The sequence below is a fragment of the Lagopus muta genome, chromosome 4 (assembly GCF_023343835.1).
Source record: "Lagopus muta isolate bLagMut1 chromosome 4, bLagMut1 primary, whole genome shotgun sequence".
Lineage (NCBI taxonomy): Eukaryota > Metazoa > Chordata > Aves > Galliformes > Phasianidae > Lagopus > Lagopus muta.
Window position 1 is genome coordinate 3,838,698 of NC_064436.1, and position 13,426 is coordinate 3,852,123.

The window sequence follows — 13,426 nt, forward strand, 5'->3', positions numbered from 1 at the left end:
TGCATGCATGATACAAATTGAATACATGGAGGAAAAAGAATGACATTTTTAAAATTTGTGGTCAACTGAGCTGCATAATGAACACAGTGTTTAAAATCTTCTGATTAAAAAAAATAAGCAAATGCTCTAAGAGATTCAGCTAGTCATTCCAGGATAAAAGAAAACAACTGTACAGTCAGATATCCACTGGGATATATACAACTCAGTCTAATCCCCTAAGAAGAAAAAAATGTATGTGCAATAGGCTACTGTTAAGATAAGAGCTGTATCGAGTATGGAAAAAGAAAGAAACTAGCATTACTATTCCCAGCTTGAATTTTTCCTTCGAGATGTATATTTTCGAAATAATTATTAAAAAAAGCACATTGAAAAACTAATGGTATCTATTTGTTCCTTCACACTTCACATAACTTGCTGTTTCTGTTACTAGTTTGGACTAAGTTAAATGCTTCTCAGCACTGAAGAGCAAAACACTGGAAAAGAAAAAGAATTGATTATCTTAATTCATCAGTTGGGAAAAATAATGCACTGAGTGACAGAGGGCATTCCTGAAGCTTTCACACTTGCATTTGATACACTGACAGCTTTGTGGCAAAGAAAATGCACAACTGTATTTTTAATCAGTTTGGTTGCATCTCAAACATCTTCAGCCTAGGCTCTTTGTTAAAAAGTGTTTTTTCAAACACTGCAGAAATAAGATGAAGGTTTCTCCCTCTCCTCTCCAATTTTTTCTCCATGCAACTTGTATAAAGGTCTTTCTGTTGCCTTACTTGCTTAAGTCCTTCAGAATATGTTTTAAGATATCTTCAGCAACTCCTGCAATCAGTGAAACGAACAATACATATGTATATGTGTGTGTGTGTGTGTGTGTGTGTGTGTGTGTGTGTGAGAGAGAGAGAGAGAAAGAAACATGCAAGATAGCAAAGCAACATTAAAAACCCCAGAGAAACTAAACAGCTAAACCAAAATTTGTGTCTGAAGATTTATTCCATTGATGTACTGAAATTCTTTAAAATGAGAGAACTCTTGGGTTTCATCTGAGTATTTTAATTAAGTGGAAGTGCCAAAATCCAAATCTTAAAATCATAGTTCCAGTCCTGAGTTTCCCCAGGTACTAAATGTGATATGATAACATGTCACAATGGAAGGGAAAACAACAGGAAGCAATGAGCATATTGCTGAGCAGAAGCACTCAGGAGTGCTATGCATGCACTTCTTATCACATAACTTAAAACACGACTAATTGAAAAGTGTGTAATGCAATTTGATCTGCCAAATATTCCTCAAGGATATTTTAGTGATAAAACCCTTTGCAGATATCTTATCCTTAATAAGGCAGTATATGAGATGGAGTGAACACTGAATTCCAATTCTTACTGTTAACGTCTTAGTATATTTACCTATACAAGTTCACAAAGACCCTCTCTTCAGATAATCAAAGTGACAGTCAAAGTGAAAACACAAAGTTCCCAAAACATAAATAAGTCACAGAACTGTAGGGGATAGAAGAGACCTCTGGAGATCACCTAGTTCAACCCCACTGCTAATGCACATTCCCTAGAATAGGTTGTACAGGAAGGCATCCATGTGAAGTTTGGATAGTTCCAGAAAAGGAAACTCCACAACTTCCATATGTGGCCCATTCCCATGCTCTGCTTGCCATGCATGCTCTGTCAGCATCAAAGAAGTTCTTTCTCACATTCAGATGAAACTTCCTGTGCTTCATCTTATGCTCATCGCTCCTTGTTATGCCACTGGACATCACTGTAAAGAGCCTGGCTCCACCCTCTTGACACTTGCCATTTAGATGTTTATGAATAAATATTCACTCAAAGCTTTTCAAAACATATTCTTAAAACTGCCAGCTATGTAAGTTTTTCTTGAATTAGATAAAGTCACAAGCACACTCAAAACCAATGTGATCATGATTACATTTTTACCTCAAAAGCTCATAAAAATAGAAGTCATAATAATAATAACACGATATTGGTGAAATAGTTTCTTAGATTTGAATGCCAACTTCTTTCCTCCAGGTTTAGCTATTGTACTTGCTGCTAGAACATCCTCAGCACCCAGGAAGTGTAATTTTGTATCCTTCATTGTAATGCTGATATAATTCCAGTTTGGCATTTTATCTTTACTATATATATTTTTCCACAGGTGAAATTCCGTTGGTTCTGTCATAAGATATATTAGCCGATTATAGTACTTGAGTGCCCTTTGAGCAACAGGTGACTTAGTGGAAAATGCTTCCTCTTTCAACTTACAAATCCTTCCAAGTGGATTAACCTACCCAGCCAGTTTTACAGAGCATTCTGACTAAGAGGTCCCACATGCACACTCATGAGATCCACCTGATTAGCAGTTTGACCCTAAAATATTAATAGCATTTGAAAAGTTTAACCTGATGCAGCTTTGATTAGAGACTTACTTTTGCCCTTACTACACATCTTTTATTCTTCTCAGGAATAAACGTTTGACTGATATCAAAGGGTAGTAGAATGAATAAGATGTAAAGAATGCAAATGAAAAATCACTGATAAAGAAAAGGATTATGCCGGAGCTGCAGACAAAGGTTAAGAGAAATATGCTATTAACTCTGATGTTAAGAAAAAGTGTTGCTCAGAAACAGATGGGCCATATTGCTAATGTTTAAAATCTTCAGTCTCAGGTTTCCACTATAGCATGCTAAAACAGCATGTTCTTCCCAGAGAAGATAATGACCTCCTTTTACTACAGAACCCTTACCCTATCTCTTGACAATACGGTCTTCCTCAAATATTCATATAACAAAAATTACTGCAGTAAACAAATTGGGAAAACTTTTCTCCCACCACAGGATTTGATTTTTAGAATCTTTCTCTTTACGAATAAGTTCTCACTGTGAACTACTGTATACTCCTCTACTTTTTCTGTAACAAAACAGGATAGGCTTATTATTTTTAAAGCTTGTGATCCTAACCCACATTAGCATAGCTGTATCTTTAATTCATCTATCCCTTTTAGGGAAGAAACTACGAAGTTTCATATTTTACTTTGTCTCTGTGAATTCAGGATCAGAAAATAATTACTAAACTTTAGTGACTCCAGTCACATAAAGAACTACATTTTCTTTCACAGCATTTAAATTGAGTTACTTGCTGACAAAAAGATTCTATTTCCTTTGTGCTTACTTTATTTCCTCATTTCTATGGTCATGCTTTCATCACTGCCTACCTTAACCTCATTAGCTAATCTGCTTGGAAATCATTTTGGATCATACTTGTCCAGAGCAGATAAATTCCACTGCACGGATCTGATAAATCAAGGGGAACACAGACTTGATTACAACAGATTTTATATCAGATTCTCAGTAACAGTTTTCCTCAAGGACTGTCATGTCACATACATAAGCCTCCATCAGACAAACATGCTATTTGTAAGGAAGGTTATTCTGTAATCAGTTACTAGGTCATGCTTTTCTGATGGATTCCAGGTGTTCTAGAAGTATTAGTCCTTCTCTACTCTTAGGTCTTTATTTCTCATGACAACTCAAAGATAAACCAAATCACTAAAACATGAAGTACAAATAAAAGAACAAATCTAGACAGGAACTGAGAAATTATATCATGGAGATACTAGAATACCATTCAGCTGTTCTTAAACAGTATGCCACCATGCTCAGGAATCTGATCTAGGTGGTTGTCGTGTACCACCAGTGAAGTCTTTATCCTATCAAGGACTTGAGCAAACGTTTTAAACAGATCCACCCACTCACCTGCTGAATTCCCTTTTCATCAGCCCAATGCAAAAATGAAATATACCTCTTCTTTCCAATAAGGTTATTAAAAAAAAAAAAGTCAGATTCCATTAGACAATGCATTGCTTTAGATAGATTCTTACATTTTTCAAAACAGTAGTCAAAAATACATTTCTTGATTAACAAGTTGTTCCATGCATGTTTGCTGTAAACATTCTGTAGCATGCATAAGATTTATTTGTTCAGCATTCTGCGTATAATTCCTTCACAGCTCTGCCAGCCATAAACAATGTTACTCAATTCTCCCTTTCACAACAGCAATAAACCATAGTTTCCTTCCAGATTTGGTCGCCCATCATACACCAAAATACTTAGCCCGTTTCTAGTAACAAGTTTACTTTTGGGTAAGATTTTCATGAAATAGCAAACTAGGAAGCACTATGAAAGAGGAACTGTGGAGGACTAAGTGAATAATTCAAGAGGGGTGTGTGCAAGGGAGAGCTGTTAATTCCACTGCCAAACTACCAAAACTTCCCAGATCCCTCAAAAAACAAAGCCAAAAAATAATCTCTGCTCCCCATTCTCCCCTAACTTTTGGTCTGGGGAGGTAGGTGGGAACAGTGAATTTCAGATTTGGCTTACACCATTGAAAAGTCTCGAACCAGCTTTTAGGAAAGGAAAGTCTTAATTATTCTCTAGTGTCTAGACATACTAAGCCAGGTTGTACAGCAATGTCATTCTTAAGTGGGGACTCACATCTCTGAATCCTCTTCAGGATTTAAGCGCCTAAATCCTTTCTTTCATTTCAAAAAAAGCTCCCAGAGGATGAACAGGTGATAGAGGTCATTTAGCTAACAAACAGAACAATAATTAAGCCAAGTATGCTTATTTTTAATAATAATAAAAAAAAAAAGACTAAGATCTGACACAGTACACAGCAGGAATCTTGATGCAGAATTTTGGATTTCCATTGAAATTCTGAACAAAATAATCATGATAGATTTGTAAACCAAGAAGCTTTGATGAATCTAATCCTCAGCATGATGTTCACCACAACCTAAAATGATATCTTGACTTTTTTTTTTTCCCAGTAAATAAAAAGCGAAGAACTTAAGCATTCATTTACTTCATAAAACAAAAATTACTATGATAATTGTGGAAGAGATCATACTTCTATTTTGTATGGCTGTTTTCTAGTCTTTGCAGGGTAAAATTTCTGAGGCAAGTAAATCCTGGTTTTGACTGACCTAACATGACAGGAGAAAAAGAAATTGTGACATAATTTTTCAGTCAGAATGACATATAAAGAGGACAGCAGTTTTACTTTACTAAAAGCCAGTCCAAAAAGAAGCGTGACCCTTCATTTAGACTCTACCAAGGTTTTTAACTTGGAACTAAATCCAAGCGTGTCTCTTGATTATGCAAAGGAGGGCATTAAATCCCATGAATAGAACAAAGATCAAGTTCTTATGCACTGACAGCCACAAGAGTGTGTGGTATGTTTCAGAAAAATATTTCTGTTCACTGCTGACTCTCAGAGAAGCCTGCCTTCCCTAGCTTTCTACTTCATCATCCAAAGAAAGCCTTGCAGCATAGATCATCACTACCGGAACAGCTGATCAACTGACTATGACCTCCTAACAGAAGAAGGAGTTTAGTGTACATCATAAAGGCATGTTGTTCATTTTATTTGATGAAATAGATGCCACCCTTCTGACAAACCTGAACAAGCACTCTGACTTTCATTTATACAAGTACTGCGAAAATACACATCAGCTTCAAGCTACTCTTCAAAGGTATGAATTATATTCCCTCTTTCATGGATATTTATGAGCTTAGCCATCATGCAAACAGAAATCAATAGTTTCAACTCTGCCTAATCCTGAAGGAAACCCCTTTGCTGATTGAGGGTACAGCTCCTTTTCTCACCCTTCATATAACAAGGAGAGAAACCTTGAATCAGTATTATCAAAAAGCATTCCCTTAACAGTTTTCCTAGGCCTGATTATAAGCACTCTCAGTATACTCTTAAGCTACATGCATTCATCAAAGGCAAGCTGTGCCCCGAATGGTTTTTCCCTTACACTAGCCTCATAACTAGAATACTTATCTAAAGAGTTGAAGATAAGACTGAGATCTCTTTTTCAGGAAAGCTCCCAGGTATTTCTACACTGCAATCAAGATTTAACAGTTGTTCACTTATTTGGATCTACAAGCCAGTTTTGAAAGCACAGAGGTAATCACTGTAGCAGTGTAACTACTCAGTACTTATCCCAATACTGTTGAGGTTCAAAATGCTGAGTTGCATACTGCCAGAAGTTGCTTGGCAGTATCCAGGTGGCCAATTGTAAATGATTTGGTGTACACACAAATAAGTTTTAAATGCATTCACTCTGTTTGGAGGAAGAAAAAAAAAAAAAAACAAACCATAATAAAACATTTACTTTTTTAAAAGGGGTTCCAGATAAAAATCTTATGAAATTACCACCTGTAAGATTGACGTACACCAGGAAAGGCAGCAGAAACTACCATAAATGGGAAAGTGAGTAAAAACAATAAAGAAAGATCCCCAAACCGCATTAAAAGGAACATTGTTAAGTATGATATCAGACCAAGAAAAACTGTCTTTACAAGGGTCAAAGAGCAATGTTAGGTTTGGGAAGTGTCTTTTAAAATAGTTTTCAAGGTCGTGGATAAGAGAGATCTGGCTGATAGAGTCAGCTACAAGTCTCTCAACAAGATTAGTTCCTAAAGCCTCTTAAAGAAACTAAGTAGTCATGGGATAAGAGAAAGATCCCAACATCATCATACAATTTGTTTGAAGATTGGATAAGAAGAATTTTCATAACAGAGATTTGCTGTGAACAGGGTTTGACATGCTCTAGGTTACACGCTATTCAACATTACAGATGACTTGGAAAAGGGAAAAAAAAAAAAAATGTTGTGGCATAAAGGATGAAATTATATTGTTCAAAATAGAAGAGATGAAATTCTTTACAAAACCGGATAATAAACTGGTGAATGAAAATGAACTTAAATATGAAGTGATTCAAGGTGAGGAATAGAAATTCTAGCTGGCTACGCATTGGCAATGTGACTAAATTGGTTAATGCCTAGCAGCACTCACCACAAATTAAAGCATTAGGAATTTGGTATACCCTCGATATTACGATATCAAAAATCAAAACAGATCTGAAAGGGCTCAGAAACCATTAAGAGCTCAGGAAAATCTACAGTTGAAAGGCACATTCTAAAAAGTATTTTCAGAACACATTAAAAATGAGCTACAAGGAAATATTTTTCCCAGAAACTGTAATGTTAACTTACAAATGATTGGCGAAAGAAGGCTTCAAACATAGTGCAACAGCTTGCTCTGATCATAGAAACCTTCATGTATGCTCTGTGCAGCTCTTACACAGTACCAAGAAACTAAATTTAAATCAACAGTAATCCTTTAGATGTTCAGATGTTGCAAGAATAATAAATAAAATAAGTAATAAAGAATAAAAATAGCAAAAGTGAGCATTGTTTGATTTCCAAAATAATTCTACATGTTCACAAATAATGCAACTCCTTGAATACTTCAAGTGAAACACATAATGTTAGATCTACGTTTTAAAAGGCCTATCTGAAGGACTGTTGAGTAACAGAATAGTGTCTATCATCGCAAAAAGTCTTACTGAAATCGGTTGGAGCGTTTTGTTCTCAGATGATAAAACATGAAAAAGGTTCCTTATTTCATTTTGCAGTCATACAGCATAGCAAAGAACACACAGGCAAGAAAAGCATTTGACGCCAACCCTCTCTAGAGAACAGAAAGTGGGATGGGGAAGGTCACACTTTGACATCTGCATATAGAGGCTTAGAAATAAGCAATACCTTCAAGTTCCTTAAATTACAGTTCTTCTGGATATCTGAACAAAACTCTCTCCCTTTCCACCAGATAATATACATTGCAATTTTCTTGTATCTTCTTGTAATGTAAAAAGATCCCTTACAGACTACCTAAAATTCCATAGAAACAGAGCTAGATGTGACCCCCAGTCACAGTACAAGCAGTCACCACAAACAATAGTGTTTGCAAAGTATTGATAATTCTAAAGACTTGCAAAACAAATCTGTAAAAAGAATTAGGTATTTTACTGAACTTCAAAGGAACGAAGCAGAGAAGGCAAGACTAGGTAGATTAAGGTATTATGCAGTCTGTTAACTCTATGACACATTTACTTCTGCTATTCTAGGTGCAGTAACCTCCACAGTTACCGCAGGAGGATTTGGCTTACCTGGAAAAGCTTTTAATCAAACCTAAGAAGTATGCAAACTTGCAATTTTTTTCCCTGTCAGTTGTATTTTACAATAGAAGCACTTTTCCAAGGCTTATGATATGACAGGAGGGAATTCACCTTCCTCGCATTCAGGCGATGAAGAGTACCCACCTCAATGCATAGCAAGACCCTGTGATGCTGTCCTGTCTGGCACCAGAAAAAAAAACACCAACAGGAAAAAAAATAACATGAGGTGTGATGGTAACACCAGTGAAAGAAGCCACCAACAAAATTAACCCGTGAGAAGCTGGAATCTAATGCTAGAATTGCACTGGGGAACACTAGGACTGTAAGTTTGCAAAAGGTCAGTAGCTGAGGCACACTTCAGCTCATCAAATGAGAGAGCCAGCTCAGATAGAATTTTCATTTTAAATGAATGAAAACTCCAGAGAAATATAGAATTGCTTTTTCCTTTCTCACAAACTTGAGCAAGAGCAAATCCTGGGAAACCTTGTTTCTCAGTCTTGCATCTTTTGTTGTTGCTGTCATCCTTAATAGTAATCTATGACATGCTTAGCAATCAGTAGCTGTTGTTCAGTCATATGCTTTTACCAGAGGAGAAGATTTTCTGTATAGCAGAACTATTCTAGTGCCTGCAAATGTTTTGACAGACACTTAGAAAGAGCCAGACAAGTATTTTCTTTTTTATTTATATGTCCTTTACACATTTTAAGAAATTCAAAAGACTTGGCTAATCAAAAGACTGATTTAAATACTGTTTTTCCTTTTAAGTCACAACACATTTTTATTCATTCACTCCTAGCCAGAATTCAAAATTATACAAGCATGATCATCTTTCTTGATAAGCAGTTATGTGTTACTGTTGATAATGCACACTTGGTACCAAAAAGAAGACTTGAGTGTAAATGCCATACTTAGTGTTCAGACCTTGGTCAAACAGCAACTGAGTGATGCTTAAGTCAACACATAAACTGTAATGTTTGCGGGAAGATTTAGACAAAGTGGTGATGAAATCAACGGGGAAGAATTTCTCTTCCTTTAGAGCTCAAAGCTGTTCTTCAAATCAGTGTCTGAGATAGAAAAAAACAAACCTGAAAATTTCATGGCATAAAGATCCTGTAGCAGTACACAGAACTGTTAGAGTGGGAAGGTACCCTTAAGGCGTATCTTGTCCAACTTCCCCACAATGAACAGGGACATCTACAGCTAGAAGTGAGAATTTAAATCTTTGGTATTGTTAAATTGAAGATAAGTGTTTTTGATAAGAGTTAGACTTCACAGTATTTCTTATAATAAGTAATTGAAACTACTAAGTTCAGGATAGTTTTAGATGGTTCTCTACTTTCAAAGCATGCCTCAGATATTTATAAATCTCTCTCACAATTTCATCAGAGTGAAATAAATCCCAGGGAATAGGGCTAATCAATGCAGAAGTGTAACAGGGTGAGCTGTCTGCAGGACTGTAAAAGACTGTTTTGTGCTGTAGCAAAACTGCATATGCATTTGTGTCATTATGCAGTGAAATGCCACAGATACCCTAATAGACTCAACAGATCACACAAATGTTGTCACTCCTAGCTGGGACAAGAAGTGATGCATATCTTCCAGCTAATATTATTTTACAGAATTAAATCTATGGTACACCTCCAAAAACATCAGCAAAATAACTTGTTACTCTTGGTTTCCAATTTGCAAATATATAACTTTCATAACTGGTGAAACTTTCTACTACTTCAAAGCTTTGTAATATTTCTATTTCTCCAGAGTAATTAGTAATGCTGAGCTGTTGTTCTGATAGGTGCTGCTGTGAGATTCAAATATTACAGACATACTCCGATTTTAGTCATAGTTTTTAAACAGGAAGTAGTATGTTGGCTGTTCAAAGTATGACAGATGATTTACTCTAACCACAGTTTAAAGTTTCGGGTCATTTCATCCTTTCACTATAAAATGTTTTTCTGAACACCAAAAATCACAGAATATATCTACTTCCCTAGCCAAAAGAAAAATCATGACCTTAGCTGTGGTGTGTATTAAAATGTCATGGCCAGAAGTTGAATAGATTTGCTTCAAGAGCTCATCAAGTTTGAAAACTATCATAGCTTTAAAAGTGCATTATTATAACCCAAGAAAATCCTATACCTTTAACCGGGTAAACATTATTTGTTAAGGTTACAGTAACTTCAGTATGCAGTAATCAAAATGTTTATCCTTACTTATATTTCAGTGATCTTTAAAACTAATCTATAGGTAAAAGGTTTTTGTTTTGTTTTTGTTTATAACTGGGAAAAGGTAATATAAAAATTGTCTGAAGAACTGTCTAAGTGTGGATGACGAAAATCAGGTCATGCACGTATTCCCCAGTTACTTTACTGCTTCTCGAGATAAAACCTCTCAAGAGAAAGCAATTAAAGAAAAAGCTCATACTACTCAGTATAAACTAGTCATACATATTTTAGATTTAAGACAGACTGCATAAGATTATGAAATAGCCTTCCAGAGTCATCTGAACAGAGGTTAGTTGTTTCATGAAAATGTTGGCATATCACTTCCTGCAGCAACGACACAACTGTGATGTCTTTTGTACCGATGGATGACCTGAAGTCATACCATGAAACGCAGCTGTTGAACTTCTCTTGTGTACATTACGACCAAGAAACCCAGTGCTATGTATAAGATTTCTTTCCTGACTGCATTCAGGTCTGAAATGAAATAAAACATCATTTCGAATTACCTTACCTCACATTTGAAACAGTTATGATTTTAGAGTTTCCTGAATTCATTTACATGGCAATTCCTAAGCAGCAGATACTCAGCTTTTCCTGGAAACACCATAAAATTTACAACTTAAAAAAAAAAAAAGAAAAAAAGAAATAGTCACTTTTAGAATCCTCACTCTACACTTCACTCGTAGGTAAATCCCAGCACAAAGGTGATGTTACTTAAGTTTAACGTTAGCAAACACAAAAGAAGAAGAAAAAAAATCTCTGAAAGAATAATAACCACTGAATATTGCAAGCTGTTCAAGGGGAAAAAAAAGCCCTGACGTACTGAGCTGTAATGTTGCACTTTTAACTTACAGTCATAGTCCTGAAATTACTATATTAAAAGATATCCACCTTCAACAAACTCAAGTGAGAATGGTCTGCATTTCAACTGATCACTGTAATAAGAATAATTCCCAGTTAACACAAATTACTATCAAACCAAATAGTTAAGGTTTACTGTGTCATCAGAGAATTCCAGATATTTTAAGATATCTTCATGAAAACAGAATGTAAATAAATCCCACTGATATATGCAAGCATCCAGAAGAATTTCAGTTTAAGGGAAAAGCTCCAGTTTCTATGGTAGTTTGTTCTCAGTACTGTGACATTCTAGTGTCTTCCAGATGGAAAAGCATTAAAACATCCATACCGAGTGTAAGCCCTAAAGTAAAGGATTACAGTGATAAAGTCAAGTAGATGCCTATACAGAGGAGTTCAGATAATCCACAGGAAAAAAAAGAAAAAAAAAGAAAAAAAGAGACTTAAACACAAGGAAAAGGACCTCTCAAGTTAGATTTGACATTAGCTACTGAAAACCCCACAAAATATTAGACTGCTGTGTTCCTTCCTGGGATTCTTACCATGTTCCATTAGATGCCAAAGGATTACTTTGCTGGCAAAGAATACCCAGTAGGTTCTCCTAATTCTGTAGAACTTAGACGCCCACGTGCATGAAATGTGGAAATCTTAACCACAATGCTAAAAAAAAAAAAAAAGTTACTGAACAATACTCACAGTATAAAAGCAGTAAACTCAGGGGAAAGATATTGCAGTAATTTCCCAGTGGCTGAGAAAGAATTGATTCCAGGTGTTGCAATTAGTTCACTGAAATAAGCAGATAACAGTAGAGAATACCGAATTCCAAGGCTGATTTATTCACCATTATTTGTATGCCTGAGCAGGTGTCTTGACAGCAACATCAGCAGCAAGTTTTACAACTCACAGGTGTAATGCCCCTTTCAGATCTCCAGCAAAGGCAGCTGTGTTTGAACAGCTTCAGCCTGCCAGCAAACAGCTCCTCATACTCCTGCTTTTCCCAAGACACTGTTCCCAAAACTGCTGCAAGCTTGTTCCACTCTCTTTACAAGTAAACTAGAGGCTCTTTGTGCTTACACACAACCACAACCTTGTTTAATGTATTCCTTTTTGGCTGCTGCAGAGGTAGCAGAATCAGCAGTTCCCTGGCATGTATATAAGTATCCTATTTGCAGTCTGAATTTTCCTCAAATACAAACTGTTCCCGACTGCAGTGAAAAGTTTGGAGTTGAGCACAGAACTTATTAATCCATTTTAGATGCTCATAAATGCCCATTACCTAACTGCACAATCAATAAGGTATCTACCTTCATGCCATCTCTGTGAAAGACTATTATCCTGATTTTATAGAGTGCGACATGGGAAATTAGAGTCCTGAATGTAGATTATACAACCATGACTTGAGTGACTGTTTCTTAAACAAAGGAAATAATTTACTGGTTTAAACAGTATTAAAAGGTACCTCACAGCTCCACAGAACTACCTACTAAGTATAAAACAAATACAAAGTTTTCTCTGTGGTGAAGTTGCTTCATTTTAGCACATAAGAGAACAGTCTCAAGTTTCAGTATGGAATCCTATCCTATTCTATTTCCTGTGGAAGTGAAGAGCCATCAAACGCAATTTACCTGTGTTCTCAAACCAACTGCTATACTTCAATTTCTTGTCATCTTTCAACAGCATGAACCATGTTTAAAAGCTAAACTTTTTATTTTAATCAAGTACTTGAACAGTGGAAAAGAAATTTAGAGGAGAAAAAGGTTCTTTATTATATCTCTAATTTAATTATCAAAGAAAAACAGTGCTGAAGCAAACTGAGAATCTATTAAGCCCACCACCACTGACTTACCAGTGAGTGTCAGTGCATCGATTCTGACCTCACTCAGGTAAAGACATGCTGCAGGTTTATCGTTTCACCAGTTTTCATGATCTATCCTTGCAAGGTCCCTCTAGTCTACATACAAAGGCTAAGTGCTTCTTGCTGTTGGATATGTGGCCCAGCTATCCCAAGGAGCGGTGGCACGAGGCCAGCGGAGAACAAAAATGACTGCTCACTGAAGGTAGAGATTCTAAGAAAAGCATTTTAGATCTAGTGAATTTCTTCCTAACACGTAAGTACATCAGAAGTGCAGCTTCCTCCCATCGTTGTGATCTCTGTTCCTCAGACTGGCAACTGACTTAACTTTACAGACAGAGAGACTACCCCTTGTCTCATGTAACTTAAAAGTGAGCCTTCTGGCTGGATAAGAGAGACAGATTCCAATGGGAGATCCATCTGTTCTTACTCAGCTAAAAGGAAGGTATCTCTGATGCCAAGA

At 36.2% G+C, this 13,426-nt stretch overlaps 1 long non-coding RNA gene across 1 annotated transcript in view; it reads right to left on the minus strand.

Moving 5' to 3' along the window:
* Window positions 1-11,918, minus strand: part of LOC125692213 (uncharacterized) — a 32,131-nt gene extending 20,213 nt beyond the window's left edge. Inside the window, exon 1 of the long non-coding RNA XR_007376521.1 lies at window positions 11,808-11,918. This is a non-coding gene — a long non-coding RNA (uncharacterized LOC125692213). The remainder of the gene's footprint in view (window positions 1-11,807) is intronic.
* Between the last annotated feature and the right edge of the window lie 1,508 nt (window positions 11,919-13,426).